The 17,475-nt window shown below is 41.4% G+C and overlaps 1 pseudogene across 1 annotated transcript; it reads left to right on the plus strand.

Moving 5' to 3' along the window:
* The first annotated feature begins 16,897 nt into the window (after positions 1-16,897).
* LOC308419481 (short coiled-coil protein-like) lies at positions 16,898-17,148 on the plus strand (annotated as a pseudogene). Its single transcript has one exon. The product of its transcript is annotated as a short coiled-coil protein-like (transcript).
* Positions 17,149-17,475: the final 327 nt, after the last annotated feature.

A 17,475-nucleotide genomic window follows, 5' to 3' on the forward strand; every position in this document is an offset into this window, starting at 1 on the left:
ATCCTACAAACTGTCCATTCTCCTGGGGGGGGGGGAATTGATATAAGTTGAAAACGCAGCAGCCCGGAACTCTCAAATGCCTGTCTTCTTGCTAAAATCCCAAACCCTGCAAATTACCTTTTGTCCCATTCCAATGTGCAAGACAGACATTTGTCCAGGAAGATGTTGTTCTAACTGCTGAATTCTGCCCTCTCAGCAGTCCAGGATGGAGAACAGTTTGTTTGACAAAAGTCCTTGGAGTTTCATTATCCAAATAAACACAGAGCACAGGGGCCTCCGTTCCTTAGAGGAGGGGCTCAGAGAACCACAGTTCCTGATCCAGCGCACCAGTTTCTCTCATGGCTCTTATATTTCAAACTTCCCATTTACTAAATGGGAAAACTTCATTTTTTTCTTTTTCTTTTTATTGATTATATTTTATTTACATTTCATGTGTTATTCCCTTTCCCAGTTTCCCCTGCATAAACTCCCTATACCATAATCCCTCCTCCTGCTTCTATGGGGGTACTCCCCTACCCACACAGCCTCTCCTGCCTCCAACCCTGACATTCCCCTATACTGGGACATTGAGCCTGGGCAGAACCAAGGGCTTCTCTTCTTGATGTTCAACAAGGCCATCCTCTGCTACATATGCGGCTGGAGCCATGGGTCTGTCCATTTGTACTCTTTAGTTTCTGGGAGCTCTCGTTGTTGTTATTGTTGTTCTTATGAGGTTGCAAACCTCTTCAGCTCCTTTAATCCTTTCTCCAACTTCTCCATTGGGGACCCCATTCTCAGTTCAATGGTTGTCTGTGACTATCTGCCTCTATATTTGTCATGATCTGGCAGAGCCTCTCAGGGGACATCTATATCAGGCTCCTGTCAGCATGTACTTCTTGGCATAAGCAATAATTTCTGGATTTGGTGGCTGTATATGGGCTGAATCTCCAGGTGGGGCAGTCTCTGGCTGGCCTTTGCTTCAGTCTCTGCTTCAAACTTTGTCTCCATATTTCCTCCTGTGGATATTTTGGTCTTTCCACATCATCATAGACAGAGATGTTCACAGGTTCGTTAAGCACCTTGATCTCAGAGAGGACTGGGGTGAGGATACAAGATGTGCTAAGGGAAAGGCCATGTGTCAAAGAGTGTCTGGGACTACTTTTAAATACAAATCCAGATTCCACAAACTCAGGGATAAGGTTGTCTTCGGTTGTGTAGTGATGATATCCAGGTTACTGTTTTGCTTTGGATATGAAACATCCCACCGAAAGCTCATACTTTAAATCATAGATCCTCATAGATTTAAATCATAAATACTCATAGATCCTCAATGCAGCAATGTTCAGTAGTGGTGCTGAAACTGGAGTGACTGAACCATGACAACTTTAGCCTCATCATTGGATTGGCTAATGATGGGTCTGTGAACTTACAGGTTTTGAGGGGAGATGCAAACTTAAGATACAGGATGTGGTGTAAAGAAGGGAACAGTTGGGGACATGCTTCTGAGGGTTAGCTCTTGCCTAGACCTCCTTCCTCTTTTACTTACTGAATGACACGAGGCAAGCAGCTTCCTCCACCGCCCACTCTTGCTGCCATATTTTCAGCTCTACCGTTTTAAAAGCAACGGGAGCCATCTTACCATGGCCTAATGCACCAGAAACCGTGAGCCAAAGCTTTCCTGTTTTGCATGTTTTGTCAGGCATTTTGGCTGAAGTGCGCAGTTCCTTACAGCAAATGGATCTACGTCCTCAATGTAGGAGCTGGCCAAGTGTCTGTTACCCTCTCTTCCCCTGGTCAGCTGCGACCTGATACCCATTCATCCCTATTAACGAAAGCCCACGGTTTATATAATGGTTCACTTTTGCATTTTTAAGTTCTATGGATTTGACCTCAGGAGTCATATATATCCACTGTCACAGCATCATAGCAAATAGAATTTAACTTTCCAGAAATTTCCCGTGCTTTATTTATTTATTCCTTACTCTTTTTTCCAACTCCTAAACCTGACAATTATCAATGCTCTTACTGTCTCTGTAACTGTGCTATAAGTGGAGTCATACAGTTTGTAATGTTTTCAGACTTTTTTCCTCTTAGCCACATACATTTGAGTAGTATCCGTGTTTTCATGGCTTAGTGACTAGTTCTTTCTCCATGTATAGCATACCATTTCATGAAAGCACTATAGTTTGTTTACCTATTGAAGATCATCTTCTTGCTCCTAAGTTTGAGTAATCATGACTATAGCTCTATAAGCATTATATTCTGCTTTTTTTAAGTGTGTGTGTGTATGTGTGTGTGTGTGTGTGTATACATTCATTTATAAAAACACTAATCCTTTTCTTATCAAACTTGACTCTTTGCCAACAACTTGTGGACTCTGTGTACTTCTTATTTTAATCAGTCAATTTTCCTTTCTTGTTCCACACTGTCATGATTACTGCACCTTTACACAAAGTCTTGGGTAGTGTTAAAGTTCTCCAGATTCATCACCTTACTTAATGAACAGGAATGTGTGCACACATACGTGTACACATACATATATATACACATACATACTTAAACACAATACACACATACATACTTAACCACAATACACATATACATGTACACGCACATGTATACATACATGCACATACATAATCCATATGTATGCATGTGCACACATATATATATGCACATACATGTACACAAAACATACACTAACACTCACATGGCTGTACCATATAAACAGTAGCATCATCAGTGTCCTCCAGTGTGCTGGGATTCTTACTGGGAATGTGTTGAAACTACCGGTGTGGTTAGGAGCCCCTGACAATTTGATAGAACATTTTCTTCCCATGAATGTAGAGTACCTCTTCATTTATATAGATCTTTGTTAATTTTTGTCATCAGAACTTTATTATTTTTCTCATAAGCATCTCAAACATAGCATCAGATTTGTGCTCAAGTATTTAAATAAAATACCTGAGTATTTAATTCTGGGATGCTAACATAAGTAGTACTGTATTCTGATTTAAAATGTCATTCTTTAATAATTTATTTTTAAGAAGTAATTTCCTTTTTCTATTAATCTTGTATCCTGCAGCTGCACCATAACCACAAATTAGTTTCAGATTTTGTCTTTGTGATTGTCTGCATACACTGCCAGGTCTCCAACAAAGTTTTGCCTTTTCCTTACTAAACATTATGCCTCTCATGTCTTATCCTTTCTTCTTTTTTTTTAAATTATTTTAATTACTTGCATTCCAATATTCCAAATGTTGCCCCCTTCCCAGTCCTCCCTCCAAGAGTTCTTCACCCCCTCCCCTTTGTCTCTTAGAGACTGCTCCCCCACTGGCCTTCCCACCGTTCTCACATACCCACCTACACCCACCTCAAACACAACCATCCCATCCTGCCTCACTGCATCCCCTTCCATGGGGCATCAAGTCTCTACAGGATTAGACACACCCTCTCCCACTGAGACCAGACAAGGCAGTCCTCTGCTACATATGTGGGGGTGGGGGGAGCACGGACCAGTTCTTTGGTTGGTGGCTTAGTCTATGGAAGTTCAGAGATGTGTGGTTAGTTGATACTTTGGTCTCCCTGTGGGGTTGCTATCTCTTCAGCTCCTTCTGTCCTTCCCCTAACTCTTCCATTGGGGTCCCTGACTTCAATCCAACGGTTGGCTGTGAGTACGTGCATCTGTCTCAGCACTGAATCCACACTTACAACATGATTCTTCCTTCTGAACACTTACTCCAATGGCCAGGTCTTTATTCTATGCATGGGTGCCAGGGGTTTGAACTCACTTCCTGTTTCTTGAACAGCAAGTGCTCTTATGCACTGAGCCATCCCTTCAGTTCCTGTTTTTGACCTTTAGTCACAGTGGGAGTTTTTCTTTCATTAGATTACACTTATAACTGTTATAATTAGCCAGTTTTCTTAGGAGTAAAATAAAAATGTGCTTCAAAAATTACAGTATAAAACGCTAGCATTCCTGTGGAACAGGACTGCTCCAAACCGTGGCTGATGAGACATATGAAAGTGACCCAGTTCTGTGAAAACATTTTATACTTTGTCTAGATAAATAATTGGGCTTTTTATTCCAAAAATACACATGATAGTATCCACTGCAATAGATTAGTCATGTGAAAATATCAAAACCAAATGTTTTCCTTTTTAAAAACCAATTAAATTTAGCTTTCATTTCATTTACATGGGGAAAAAAACACAGGGATTTTTTTTTTTGGGGGGTCGGTTGATTTTGGTTTTTGGTTTTCTTATTTGTTTGTTTTTTGTTTTGTCTTTGTTTTTGTTTGTTGTTTTTGCAAGAATGATGTAATACTTGCCCACGGGTAAGTATCAAAACTAGGAGTGGGAGACATGGTTCATAGGCTAAGAGCTCATATTGTTATTTCTAAGAACCTGAGTTCAATTTTCAGCATTCAAGTCAGGTGGCTCACAACAGCCTACAACTCCAGCTCCAGAGATTTTGACACTTCTGGTCCCAATGGATTCTCACAATAATGCATGCACACATAAACACATACATAATTTAAAGTCCCTAAATATTTATTTTGTATTCAAGGATATGAGTGTTGTTAGATGATACAAGATCTGGTATAGGTGTGTGTATATGTGCATGTGTGTGCGCATGTGTGAGTGAGTGATTGTGAGTGCATACAAGTGCATGTCTCGACGTGTGCACACGCGTGTGTCTCTGTATATGTGTGTGTATTTGTCTATCTAACAACTTCCAGAACAGTGCTTTTTCTCTACACAAAGACTCCTACTAAACTCTATGTCCCTCATTGCCACAAGCCAATGTCTACTTGTATATGCAAGTGGAATGCACATAAACTTCTCTGCCTGAAGTTTAGTCTGATAGATTTGCTTTATAGCCAAGGCAGTAGGCAAAACAGAGTCACTGATAAACAGCACAGTTGAAAACATTACATGTCTCACTAAGAAGATGCAGCTAGTCTGGAAATTGGGGAAAATAGAAATAAACTGTGACTCCTCTTCAAAGGGGTGGATCAGGTGAGTTCTACTGACGGCTCAAATAACTTACTTGCACACACCAAAGCTCGAGATGAGAAAATGACAAGCTGTCATTTAATGCATTATCCTCCTCCAACCAGAACCTGCATTTATAGTACCATATTAAAGTGACTGATGTGGACAGGTTCTAGAGAGATGGCTGTGAGTTAACATCACTGCCAATGCAGCTGATGGTACTGCTTCTAACAGCACCTGTCCTTAAGCAAAGACCCCACGTTCTCCACCGGGACAGGTTATGATACAAAAAGCAGGAACCAGGGAGCAGGGATGATTATAATAATACGTTGGTGAAATCGAATTTTTTTAACAACTTTATTTTACAAAACAAAGATAAATGTACAGATTTTAAGCATTTTTTGCATAAAATTATACAATACATTTTTGTCAGTACTTTTTTTTTAAAAGGTTTAATAGTGTGATAAAGATCCCACCAGTAAAAATGAGCATAAAGTACATGTAAAACAAGATGCAACCTGTAAATAGTTAAAGTTTTCTCGGTGTGTAAAGATTTTTTTTTTTTAACAATGAGCAGACAGTACATGTAATACAGGGTACAACCCGGAACTTGTCAATGTGTTCTTGGTGGGAAAGGATTGAGCATGACTATTTTTGTTTTGTTTTATTTATTTCTTGGACTTCATACGGTCTGTGAGTTGTTTCTGGGGCAGTGCGAGCCTCTGGGGTTAACATCCCACTATCAGTAACTGCATATTATGTCTTTTCTTTTGTGACTGGGTTATCTCACTCAGGATGATATTCTCTAGATGCAGCCATTTTCTTAAGAATTTGGTTAAGTCATTGTCTCTGATAGCTGAGTAGTATTCCATTGTGTAAATGTACCACAATTTTTGTATCCATTCATCTTCTGAAAGACATCTGGGTTCTTTCCAGCTTCTGGCTATTATAAATAGAGCTGCTATGAACATTGTGGTGCATATATCTTTGTTGTATACTAAGGTGTCTCTGGGGTATATGCCCAGAAGTGGAATAGCTGGGTCTTCAGGTAGTATTATGTCCAATTTTCTGAGGTATCACCAGACTGATTTCCAGAGTGGTTGTATTAGTTTGCAACCACACCGACAGTGGAGAAGTGTTCCTCTTTCTCCGCAACCTTGCCAGCATCTGTTGTCATCTGAGTTTTGGATCTTGGCCAATCTGACTGGTGTGAGGTGGAATCTCAGGGTTGTTTTGATTTGCATTTCCCTGATGGCTAATGATGCCGAGCACTTCCTCAGATATTTCTCAGGCATTCGATATTCCTCAACTGAGAACGTTTTGTTTAGCTCTGTGCCCCATTTTTAATAGGGTTATTTGATTCTCTGGTGTCTAGCTTTTTGAGTTCTTTGTATACCTTGGATATTAGGCCTCTATCTGATGTGGAATTGGTAAAGATCTTTTCCCATTCTGTTGGCTGCCGTTTTGTTTTCTTGACAATGTCCTTAGCCTTAAAGAAACTTTGCAATCTCATTAAGTCCCATTTGTTAATATTTGACCTTAGAGCTTGAGCCATTGGTGTTTGGTTCAGAAAATTTTCTCCTGTACCTATGTGTTCTAAGGTTTTCCCTAGTTTCTCATCTAATAGTTTCAGTGTATCTGGTTTAATGTGGAGATCTTTGATCCACTTACACTTGAGCTTTGTACAAAGAGATAAGAAAGGGTCTATTTTCATTCTTTTGCATGCTGAGTGGCAGTTGGACCAGCACCATTTGTTGAATAGGCTGTCCTTTTTCCATTGAATGTTTACAGCTCCTTTGTCAAAAATCAGGTGACCATATACATGAGGGCTAATTTATGGATCTTCTATTCTATTCCATTGACCTACATTCCTATTTCTGTACCAGTACCAAGCAGTTTTCAGCACAATTGCCTTGTAATATAGCTTGAGGTCAGGAATAGTGATTCCGGCAGATGTTTTCTTGTTGTTGAGGATGGATTTCGCTATTCTAGGTCTTTTGTTATTCCATATGAAATTGCACATTGATCTCTCCAATTCCATGAAGAACTGGGTTGGAATTTTTATGGGGATTGCATTGAATCTGTAGATTGCTTTTGGTAGGATGGCCATTTTTAAAATGTTGATCTTTCCAATCCATGAGCATGGGAGATATTTCCATTTTCTGAGATCCTCCTCAATTTCCTTCTTTAGAGGTTTGAAGTTCTTGTCTTACAGGTCCTTCCCTTGCTTAGTTAGAGTCACACCAAGGTATTTCATAGTATTTGTGATGATTGTAAAGGGTACCTTTTCCCTATTTTCTTTCTCCACATGTTTGTCCTTTGAGTATAGGAAGGCTACTGACTTGTTTGAGTTAATTTTGTATCCAGCCACTTTGCTGAACTTGTTTATCAGCTGTAGGAGTTCTCTGGTGGAATTTTTGGGGTCACTTAAGTACACTATCATGTCATCGGGAAAGAGTGATGTTTTTATCTCTTCCTTTCCGAATTGTATCCCCTTGATCTCCTTTTGCTGCCTAGTTGCTCCAGCCAGGACTTCCAGTACTATGTTGAATAGGTAGGGAGAGAGTGGGCAGCCTTGTCGAGTCCCTGATTTTGTGGGATTGCTTCAAGTTTCCCACCATTAAGTTTGATGCTGGCTGTTGGTTTGCTGTATATTGGTTTTATTATGTTCAATTACGGACCTTGGATTCCTGTTCTTACCAGGACTTTTAACATGAAGGGGTGTTGAATTTTGTCAAATGCTTTCTCAGCATCTAGTGAGATGACCATGTGATTTTGTTCTTTGAGTCTGTTTATATGGTGGATTACGTTGATGGATTTCCTTATATTAAACCATCCCTGCATCCCAGGGATGAAGCCTACTTGGTCATGATGAATGATCGTTTTGATGTGTTCTTGGATTCGGTTTGCAAGGATTTTGTTGAGTATTTTTGCGTCAATGTTCATAAGTGAGATTGGTCTGAAGTTCTCTTTCCTTGTAGGGTCTTTGTGTGGTTTAGGTATGAGGGTTATTGTAGCCTCAAAAAATGAGTTAGGTAGTATTCCATCCGATTCTATCTTTTGGAATAGTTTGGAGAGTATTGGTGTTATATCCGCAATAAATGTCTGATAAAATTCTGCACTGATCCTGTCTGGACCTAGGCTTTTTTTGGTTGGGAAGCTTTTGATGACTTCTTCTATTTCTTTAGGTGTTATAGGGTTATTTAGATGGTTTACTTGGTCCTGGTTTAACTTTGGGATCTTGTATCTGTCTAGGAATTCGTCCATTTCCTCCAGATTTTTTAATTTTGTGGAGTATAAGTTTTTGTAGTAGGATCTGATGATTTCTTGAATTTCCTCAGTTTCAGTTGTTATGTCTCCACTTTCCTTTCTGATTTTGTTAATTTGTATACTCTCTCTTTGCCCTCTAGTTAGTCTGGCTAGGGGTTTATCAATCTTGTTGATTTTCTCAAAGAACCAAATCTTGGTTTTGTTGATTTTTTTCAATGGTTCTTTTTGTTTCTATTTGGTCTATTTCTGCCCTAATTTTGATTATTTCTTGCCGTCTACTCTTCTTGGGTATATCTGCTTCCTTTTGTTCTAGGGCTTTTAGCCGTGCTGTCAGGTTGCTGATGTAAGCTCTCTCCAATTTCTTTTTGGAAGCACTTAGGGCTATGAGTTTTCCTCTAAGTACTGCTTTCATTGCATCCCATAGGTTTGGGTATGTTGTGTTTTCGTTTTCGTTGTATTCTAGAAAATCCTTAATTTGTTTCTTTATTTCTTCTTTGACCCTGCTATCGTTTAACAGAGCGTTGTTTAGTTTCCATGTGTATGTGGGCTTTTTGTTGTCTTTGTTGTTGTTAAAGACCAGCCGTAGACCATGGTGATCTGAGAGGATGCATGGGAGTATTTCAATCTTCTTATATCGATTGAGGCTCGTTCTGTGTCCAATTATGTGGTCAATTTTCGAGAAGGTGCCATGGGGTGGTGAGAAAAAGGTGTATTCTTTTACTTTAGGATGATATGTTCTATATATATCTATTAATTCTAGTTGGTTCAAAGTCTCTGCTAGTTTTGCAGTGTCCTTGTTTCTGTTTCCTTGATCTGTTTATTGGTGAGAGTGTGGTATTAAAGTCTCCCACTATTATTGTGTGGGGTGAAATGTATTTTTTGAGCTTTAGTAGGGTTTCTTTTATGAATGAGGGTGCTTTTTTATTTGAAGCATATATGTTAAGGATTGAGAGTTCCTCCTGACAAATTTCCCCGGTAATGAGTAAAAAGTGTCCTTTCTTATCTCTTTTGATAACTTTTGGTTGGAAATTTACTTTTTCGATATTAGAATAGCCACTCCAGCTTGCTTCTTGGGGCTGTTTGCTTGGAAGTTTTTTTTCCCACCCTTTTACTCTGAGATAGTGTCTGTCTTTGTCTCTGAGGTGAGTTTCCTGTATGCAGCAAAAGGCTGGATTTTGTTTATGTATCCAGTCTGATAGCCTATGTCTCTTTATTGGGGAGTTGAGTCCATTTATGTTAATAGATATCAAGGAATAGTTGTTTCTGTTTCCTGCTATTATTGCTTTTGTGGGTTAAGTTGTGTCTGTGTTTTTTTCTTCTTTTGGTTTTCTTGTTTAGGAGTTTTCTTGTTTTTACTAGGCTGTATTTTCCCTCATTATATTGGGTTTTCCACCTATAATTCGTTGTAGTGCTTGGTTTGTGGTCAGATATTGTGTAAATTTTGATTTGTCTTGAAATATCTTCATCTCTCCATCTATGGTGATTGATAGTTTTGGTGGGTATAGCAGCTTGGGCTGGCACATGTGCTCTCTTAAGGTGTGCATGATGTCTGTCCAGGCTCTTCTAGCTTTCATAGTCTCTGTTGAGAAATTGGGTGTGATTCTGATTGGCCTGCCTTTATATGTTACCTGACCTTTTTCCCTTACTGCTTTTAGTATTCTTTCTTTGCTTTAGGCACTTGGTGTTTTGACTATTATGTGTCGGGAGGTATTTCTTTTCTGGTCCAACCTATTTGGAGTTCTGAAGGCTTCTTTTATGCTCGTGGTCATCTCATTCTTGAGGGTAGGGAAGTTTTCTTCTATGATTTTGTTGAAGATATTTACTGTGCCTCTTAGTTGATACTCTTCTCCCTCTTCTATTCCTATTATCCTTAGGTTCGGTCTTCTCATTGTGTCCTGGATTTCCTGGACATTTTGGGTTAGGAGCTTTTTGTTTTTTGCATCTTCTCTGGCTGTTTTGTCTATGTTTACAATGTTGTCTTCTGCCCCCGAGATTCTCTCTTCCATCTCTTGTAATCTATTGGAAATGCTTGCTTCTGTGACTCCTGATTTCTTTTTTTAGGTGTTCTACCTCTAGGGTTATCTCTTTTAGTGTTTTCTTTATTGTGTCAATTTCCGTTTTAAATTCCCTCTTCCATTTCTTCATCTTGGTTCTGTTTTCCTCTAGTTCTTTGAGTGTTTTTCTTGTTTCCTCTTTAAAAGCTTCTGAATCTTTTTGCTTTTCCTCCCGTTCTTGTTTAAGTATCTCTATCAGCATCTTGAGGTATGATTTCAGGTCTGCGTCTTCTTTTTCTGGAGTGTTTGGCATTTCAATGTTTGCTGTTATGGGAGAGCTGGGTTCTGGTGTTGCCAGGTTGTCTTGGTTCCCTTGGGATATACTCTTTTGCTTTCCTCTTGCCATTTTGTTGTCAGTGATATGTTCTCGCCTTTCCCTTGTATCTGGTCTGTGTCCCTAGATATCCACTGGTCCAGGTGGCAGATGGGCCGAGCCCTGTTCTGTGCCTCAGTGTCACTGGGTGGGAACAGAAGTTCCAAAGTTGTGTTTCTGGTACCTGGATCAGGCAGGGCAGGGCGGGGGGTGCGCTTTCTGTGCACACTCTGCAGAGATCTCTCTGCTCCCTGGCTGCCCAGATCTCCTACTCACCAGTTTTTCAACCTTTAGGAGCTGCTGGTCTGGGTGGCAGATGGGCCGGGCTCTGTTCTGCGCCCTGAAGTCGCTGCCTGGTGGAAACAGAAATTTCAAGGTTCTGTTCCTGGTCCCTGGATCAGGCAGGGCAGGTTGAGTATGCGCTTTCTGTGTGCACTCCGCAAAGATCTCTCTGCTCCCTGGCTGCCTAGATCTCCTTCTCACCAGTTTTTCAACCTTTAGGAGCTGCTGGTCTGGGTGGCAGATGGGCCAGGCTCTGTTCTGCACCCTGAAGTCGCTGCCTGGTGGAAACAGAAATTCCAAGGTTCTGTTCCTGGTCCCTGGATCAGGCAGGGCAGGGTGAGTGTGCGCTTTCTGTGTGCACTCCGCAGAGATCTCTCTGCTCCCTGGCTGCCTAGATCTCCTTCTCACCAGTTTTTCAACCTTTAGGAGATGCCAGTCCGCGTGGCAGATGGGCCGGGCTCCGTGAAATCTAATTTAATTTGGGTTTTGGTTTGGGTTTTTGGTAGAGGGTCTGTCTAGGAAGGGTCAGGCTACACCAGGTTTGCAGTCTTCCTGTTTCGAGTTTCTAGGTGCTGTAGCAATTGCTACATGTGCTGATAATGCATCTTGAATTTTTTAAATAAAAAATTAATTGAAATTCTAGTCTTAATGAAAAACAGAAGCAGGCCTCACCAAATATAGACAGGACCTGCTAAAAATATACAAAGTTCATCTGCAGTTCAGAGCTCCAGATTTTTTTTATTTCCCCAGCTTGGGTCTATTGGATGATCCGTGAGACTCTGGGTTGGTTTGGTTTAAAGAAAGACAGTCTATGCAAATGGACTGTCTTAAAGGTGAAGTGGGAGACGTGACCAATCTTCCATTGGCACGTTTCACAATGTTGAGAGCACAGTTCTGGCAATGGTAGAATCTGGTGGAATCTGCTTTTGCACCGACTAACTTCATGACAATTCTGAACTCCCCTTTCTTTTACTTTTCCCTCTCACATATTACATCCTGACCTGTTTCCCCTCCCTTCGTGCCTCCCAGTCACTCCCCAGCATCTCCCCTCTCCCCCAGATCCATTCCTCTGTTTCCCTTCAGAAAAGATCAGGCCTCCCAGGGTTATCCACTGATCACACGACATAACAGGTTACAATGAGACACAAACACTCATATCAAGGCTGAATGAGCCAACCCAGGAGGAGGAGAAAGGTCCCAAGTGTAGGCAAAAGAGTTGGACACAGCCCCTCCTCCCACTGCTAGGGATTCCAGTCTACACAACCATACTTATGCACAGAGGACCTAGCACAGGCCCATGAGGGTTCCATGGTTACCACTGCAGTCTCTATGAGCCTCCAAGAGCCCTTCTTAGGCGATTCTGTGGGCCCTGATCTGTGGTACCCTGAACTCCTCTGGTTCCTACAGTTCCTCCTCCCCTTCTTCCATGGGGTTCCCTGAGCTAGTGTGTGGCTGTGGGCCTCTGCATCTGCTTCCATCAATTGCTGGATGACCCTCTCTGATGACAACTAAGCTAATCCAGCCTATGACTATAGCAGAGTATCACCAGAAATAATTCACTGACTTTTTTGTTGTTAGTTATGTTTGGCTCTATCCTAAGGCTCTGACCTATCCAGTTTCTAGTTCCTGGCCATCCAGGCAGTGTCTGGCATAAGCTCCTTCTCATGGCACGGGTCTCAAGTTGGACCAGTCATTGGATGGTCACACCCACAAGTTCTGCACCGCCATGACCCCAGCACATCTTGCAGGCAGGACAAATTGTAGATCAAAGAGTTTTATGGCGGGTTTGATGCCCCAGTCTCACCACCATAAACCTTGCCAGGTCACAAAAGATGACAGGTCCAGGCTCTGTATCCACCATTACTAAGAGCCTTCCCTAGGGACACCCTTCATAGATTTCAGGGAGTTTCCATTGTACTAGGTTTCCACATCTCCCCCCAAAATGCTCCTCAAATCCAGTCATTTTTCCAAGCACTCTCTCCCTCTACACAGCCCTCCCATCTGATGCCTCCTGTTCCCCTCCCCAACCTGCCCCCAGTCTACTCATGAAGTATATTCTATTTCTCCTTCCCAGGGAGATTCATGCATCCTCCCATTAAGCCCTCCCTGTCACTTAGATAACTTAGATACCTCCCTAGATCTGTTGAGTAAAGAGTAATCAAGTTTCCTCTTCTTAAGCTATGAATTAGGCCATCTAGGAAATGAGGTGGCCATTAGGGAAAGCATTTGTAAATGCAACCATTAAGACCCAAGTTTGCCTCTTCCCTTCTTGCTCTCACTCTGTCTTCTTACCCTTTTCCCCTCTCTCTATTTTCTTTGCCCTCTCTCTCTCTACCTGCTCACGGCCCACCTCGACTGTTCTCTTCTCCTTCTCTCTCTCCTTCTCTCTCTCTTTCTATCTTTCTCTGTCTCTACTCACTCAACTCCCTTCCCCATGCCCTGAATAAACTCTATACTAAAAAAAAGCAAATCAAAACAAGACAAAAAAACTATACAAAACAAAACAAAAAAACCTAAGTTTGGATTCCCAGAACCACCAGAAAGCCAGGTAAAGTAGCACAAGTCTGTAGTCCCTACACTCTTGTGAGGAAAATGAGAGACAGAAATGGGGGAACCTCCAGAAGCTCCCCCGGCTAGCTAGCCTGGACACACAGGCCAAGAAGAGACCTTGCCCCAAACAAAATGGAAGGTAAGGAACAACACCTGAAGTTGGCATCCATGTGGATATAGTAACATGGACACCTGTACTCCCAACACCCCCTACATACATACACACACATATATGAGCACTGTCTTAGGGTTTTATTGCTGTGAAGAGACCCCATGGCCACAGAAACTCTTTTTAAAACAAACAAAGAAAACATTTGTTCAGGCCTGGATCACGGTTTCAAAGATTTCATTATCATGGTGTGGAGCCTGGTGGGGTGCAGGCAGGCGTGGTGCTGGAGCCGAGACATCTACGTCTGGATCCAGGGGCAGCCCAAGGAGACTGTGCTTCACACTGCTCAGAGCCCACCCCCACAGTGACACGCTTCCTCCAACAAGACCACATCTCCCAATAGGAAGTACCACTCCCTATGAGCCGAGCATTCAAACACATGAGTCTGCGGAGGCCATTTCTATGAAAACCACCACTGAGGCTTAAAGAGAAACATAAAATGGATTGTTTGCAGTGAGTAAATGGCACAACCCCGTTATCCAGAGTCAGTTCAGTAATTGCTTCCTCTCCACTGCAGAGTGCAGCTCTGGACTTCAGGAGAGAGCCCCTCATGATCAGACTTGAGATGTAACTGAACCACTGATACTAAACATTTAAAACAAAGCTAAACAGTACAGAAGAGTTTAGTCCAGAGCACAGAAATGCAGAGGTAAATTCAAATACCTTGTCCTCTTCAATAGGACATTTTACTGAGACCTGCTCATTCATTCATTCATTCATTCATTCATTCTTCTCCCAAGATGTCCCAAACATCTCAGAAGATTCTCATGATCATTCTGATTCCTTCAGCCCCTGTTTCTGGTACACATTCAAACTGACTGGAGGGTGGAGGGCCAGTCTTCTCCTCATTCTCCCTCAGTAGACCTCACCGCAACTCCCTATTCTCTCATACAAAAGACTGGGATGTAAAGTGAACACATAAAAACATTTAATTAAAAAAAGAAGTATAAGAATACAATAATAAATCTCAGGTGAGGCCAGTGACTATGAGCATGGCCGACGTGGCTGTCACTTGCAGATTTTATACCATAATCACAACTGTAACCATTGTACTAGGTTTCCACATCTCCCCCAGAATGCCCCCCAATTCCAGGCATTTACCCCAGCACTCTCTCCTGTACTATCTTAGTGCCTGCCCCCTCCTAACTGACCTCTCCTGTTCCCTTCCTTCACCTGCCTCCAGTCCACCCATGGAATATATTGTATTTCTCCTTCCCAGGAAGGTTCATGCCTGCCCCCGATTCATGCTGAATTAATGCAGCATCAAGCATCCAGCTCCCTTCTTACCTCTCACCTCCCTCCAAGGGTTCTAGCCTTCCACCTATAAACCAGAATCTCTTACTCCGTGAACAACCATTCCCAAATGTCTCTCTTCCTTACTTACAGAGATTTCTCTCTATTCAATTCCTGGCCCTCCTGTGTAATTTCAGAGACCCTCACCTGTGCTCAGATAAGTACAGCATCTTTCTATCTCAGGACTAGCAGAGATTTGGAGGTGTTATTTCTTCTCTACATTGCTCACCCCTGACCATTTCTATAATAAGAGACATTAGTATAAAGATTCCTTTTCTCACTAATCTAGTCTCTTTGCCCAAGCTTCTTAGACAGAACTGGCATTTAGAACAGTTTTTTAGAGTCAGTATTTATTTTGTGGGCAGTTGTAGACCAAATTGCACACAGTCCCCATGGCATCCTAATGGCACCTTCCCCTAGTGTGGTGAGCTTGCATTAATTGATGAGCCCGTATTGACATATTGCTACTCACTAGGTCATAGCTTAAAAGGCCCACTTACAGTCTTCTGTCCTTTCTTCGGGTGTTAGTAAACACATAATAACTTCTGTCCATTTTACTTTGTTGTATAAGATACTTTTGCTGCCCTCTGAAGCCCAAGTGCTCTGTCAGCTCATACATCCTTCCCTCAACCCAGCTTCTAGCAAACACTGAACTTTTTACTGTCCTTGTAGTTTTGCCTTTTCCAGAATATTCTTTAGCTGGAATCCTACAGTGTGTGATCTTTGCTGGTGGCCTCCTCTCTCTTAGCAAGATGCTTTCAAAATTCTTCTTTGACTTTCCAGGCTGAATAGTTAATTTCTATTTTACCCTTAAATATTCCATTATTTGGGTGCACCATAGATTATCCAGGCACCTAAAGAAGGGCACCTTGGTTGTTGGAGATTTCAGGCACTTGTGAATATGGCTGGTTTTTTTTTTTTTTTTTTTGCATACAAGTTTGTGTGTGTAGACCTAAGAATTCAAAGCCCTGAGTCAACACATACTAAGACATATTATTTGTGGGTTGTTTGCTTTTATATGAGGCCAATAAACCATATTCCCAGTGGCTGTATTGCTTGGTGCTCTTGCCAACAATCCTAAGTGGGTTTTTTGGTGCTCTCAGCAGCAGTCCTAAATGAAAGCTTCTATGTGACTTATTGCTCTTATTTGGAGTTTAGTGATTCTCACAGATGAGCACTGTGTACTAAATTCTTCTAGAACCTTTATTTCAAACTCATTATTCTGCGGAAAAATTAGTGACTATTTTGGGGAAAGACAGTGCATTCTTGAACTTCAATTAAAGTAGGACCTATGTTTTCCATACAGTAAAACTCCTTCCTGCTGCTACCTGAAATTTACACTTAAATGAAGTGGGTACACTTCTTCGAAGCAGGTATAGGATTAATTCAGTAGAGAAATAATCTTTTTTAAAAAAGTCTCACCATGTAAGAAACACATTTAGAAATTTTGCAACTATAAGCAGCCTCAAATAAAAAGCATCAAAAATGTGTCCCAGTTCCAAGTGCACCTAGAAGCATTTGCTCTACACGATGATGCTTCTATGCTCTGAAACAGGCAGTAGAAAACTTAATTTTACAACCCTAACAAATCCCTCTGATCCCCATCTATTTCTTTTACCAATTAACTTCCTATGGCCTCATTGCCTCTGAAGTTAAACTCCCAAATTAGCTCCCATCATGACTTGCTGTCATGTGACCCACCAGGAATGAGGAACCTTGGCAGGCAGCCTGCTGGATACAGTCCCACTCGCTTATGTCCCCTCTCCAGTACCATTGTCTCACCCCTGCAGCTCCCTGAGGAACACTGAGGGAGTTCAAATTGCACCTTCTCACTTTTGTGTATTTTCTTTTGAAAAGAATATGATAGGTCAGTTGGTCCGAGAGCCGCGGCCCCAGGCGTCCCACCTTTCTTGCCTCCTCCCTGCGCCTCAGACGCAAGACCATTCACTAAAGAGTTTGCGTTCAAGAGCTGAATGTCTGTTCCCCAAGATGACAAATGCTGATATGGATACAGTTGATGCTGAAAATCAGGTGGAACTGGAAGAAAAGACTCGACTTATTAATCAGGCGTTGGAACTCCAACACACACTTGAAGATCTTTCTGCAAGAGTAGATGCAGATTAAGGAAGAAAATCTGAAGCTAAAAATCGGAAAATCAAGTTCTTGGACAATATATAGAAAACCTCATGTCTGCTTCTAGTGTTTTCCAAACAACTGATACAAAAAGCAAAAGGAAGTAAAGGGTTCACCTCCCTCTCTTCCATGGATTGCTGCTTTTGTTCTTCCCCCTTACAGCTTGAATATGATCCAAAAGTTAGAGTATCTTTGATTGCTTCCCTGAGTATTTATAAAGAGAACCAAGGTAACACTAACGCCTAACAGGAGCATCTCTGAGTTAACGTTCTATGAATATGTTAGTCTATAAAAATGTGCACATGTAGAGACTTTATATTAGAATTATAGATATTTATGAAACTTTAAGATGAATGTTTTGCCAATTTGCTTATATATATACACATATAATGTTTAGCACTATCTTTTATCATAAGCCTAACTAGTAATATATA

The sequence above is a fragment of the Micromys minutus genome (assembly GCF_963924665.1).
Source record: "Micromys minutus genome assembly, chromosome: 4".
NCBI classification, from domain to species: Eukaryota; Metazoa; Chordata; class Mammalia; order Rodentia; family Muridae; genus Micromys; species Micromys minutus.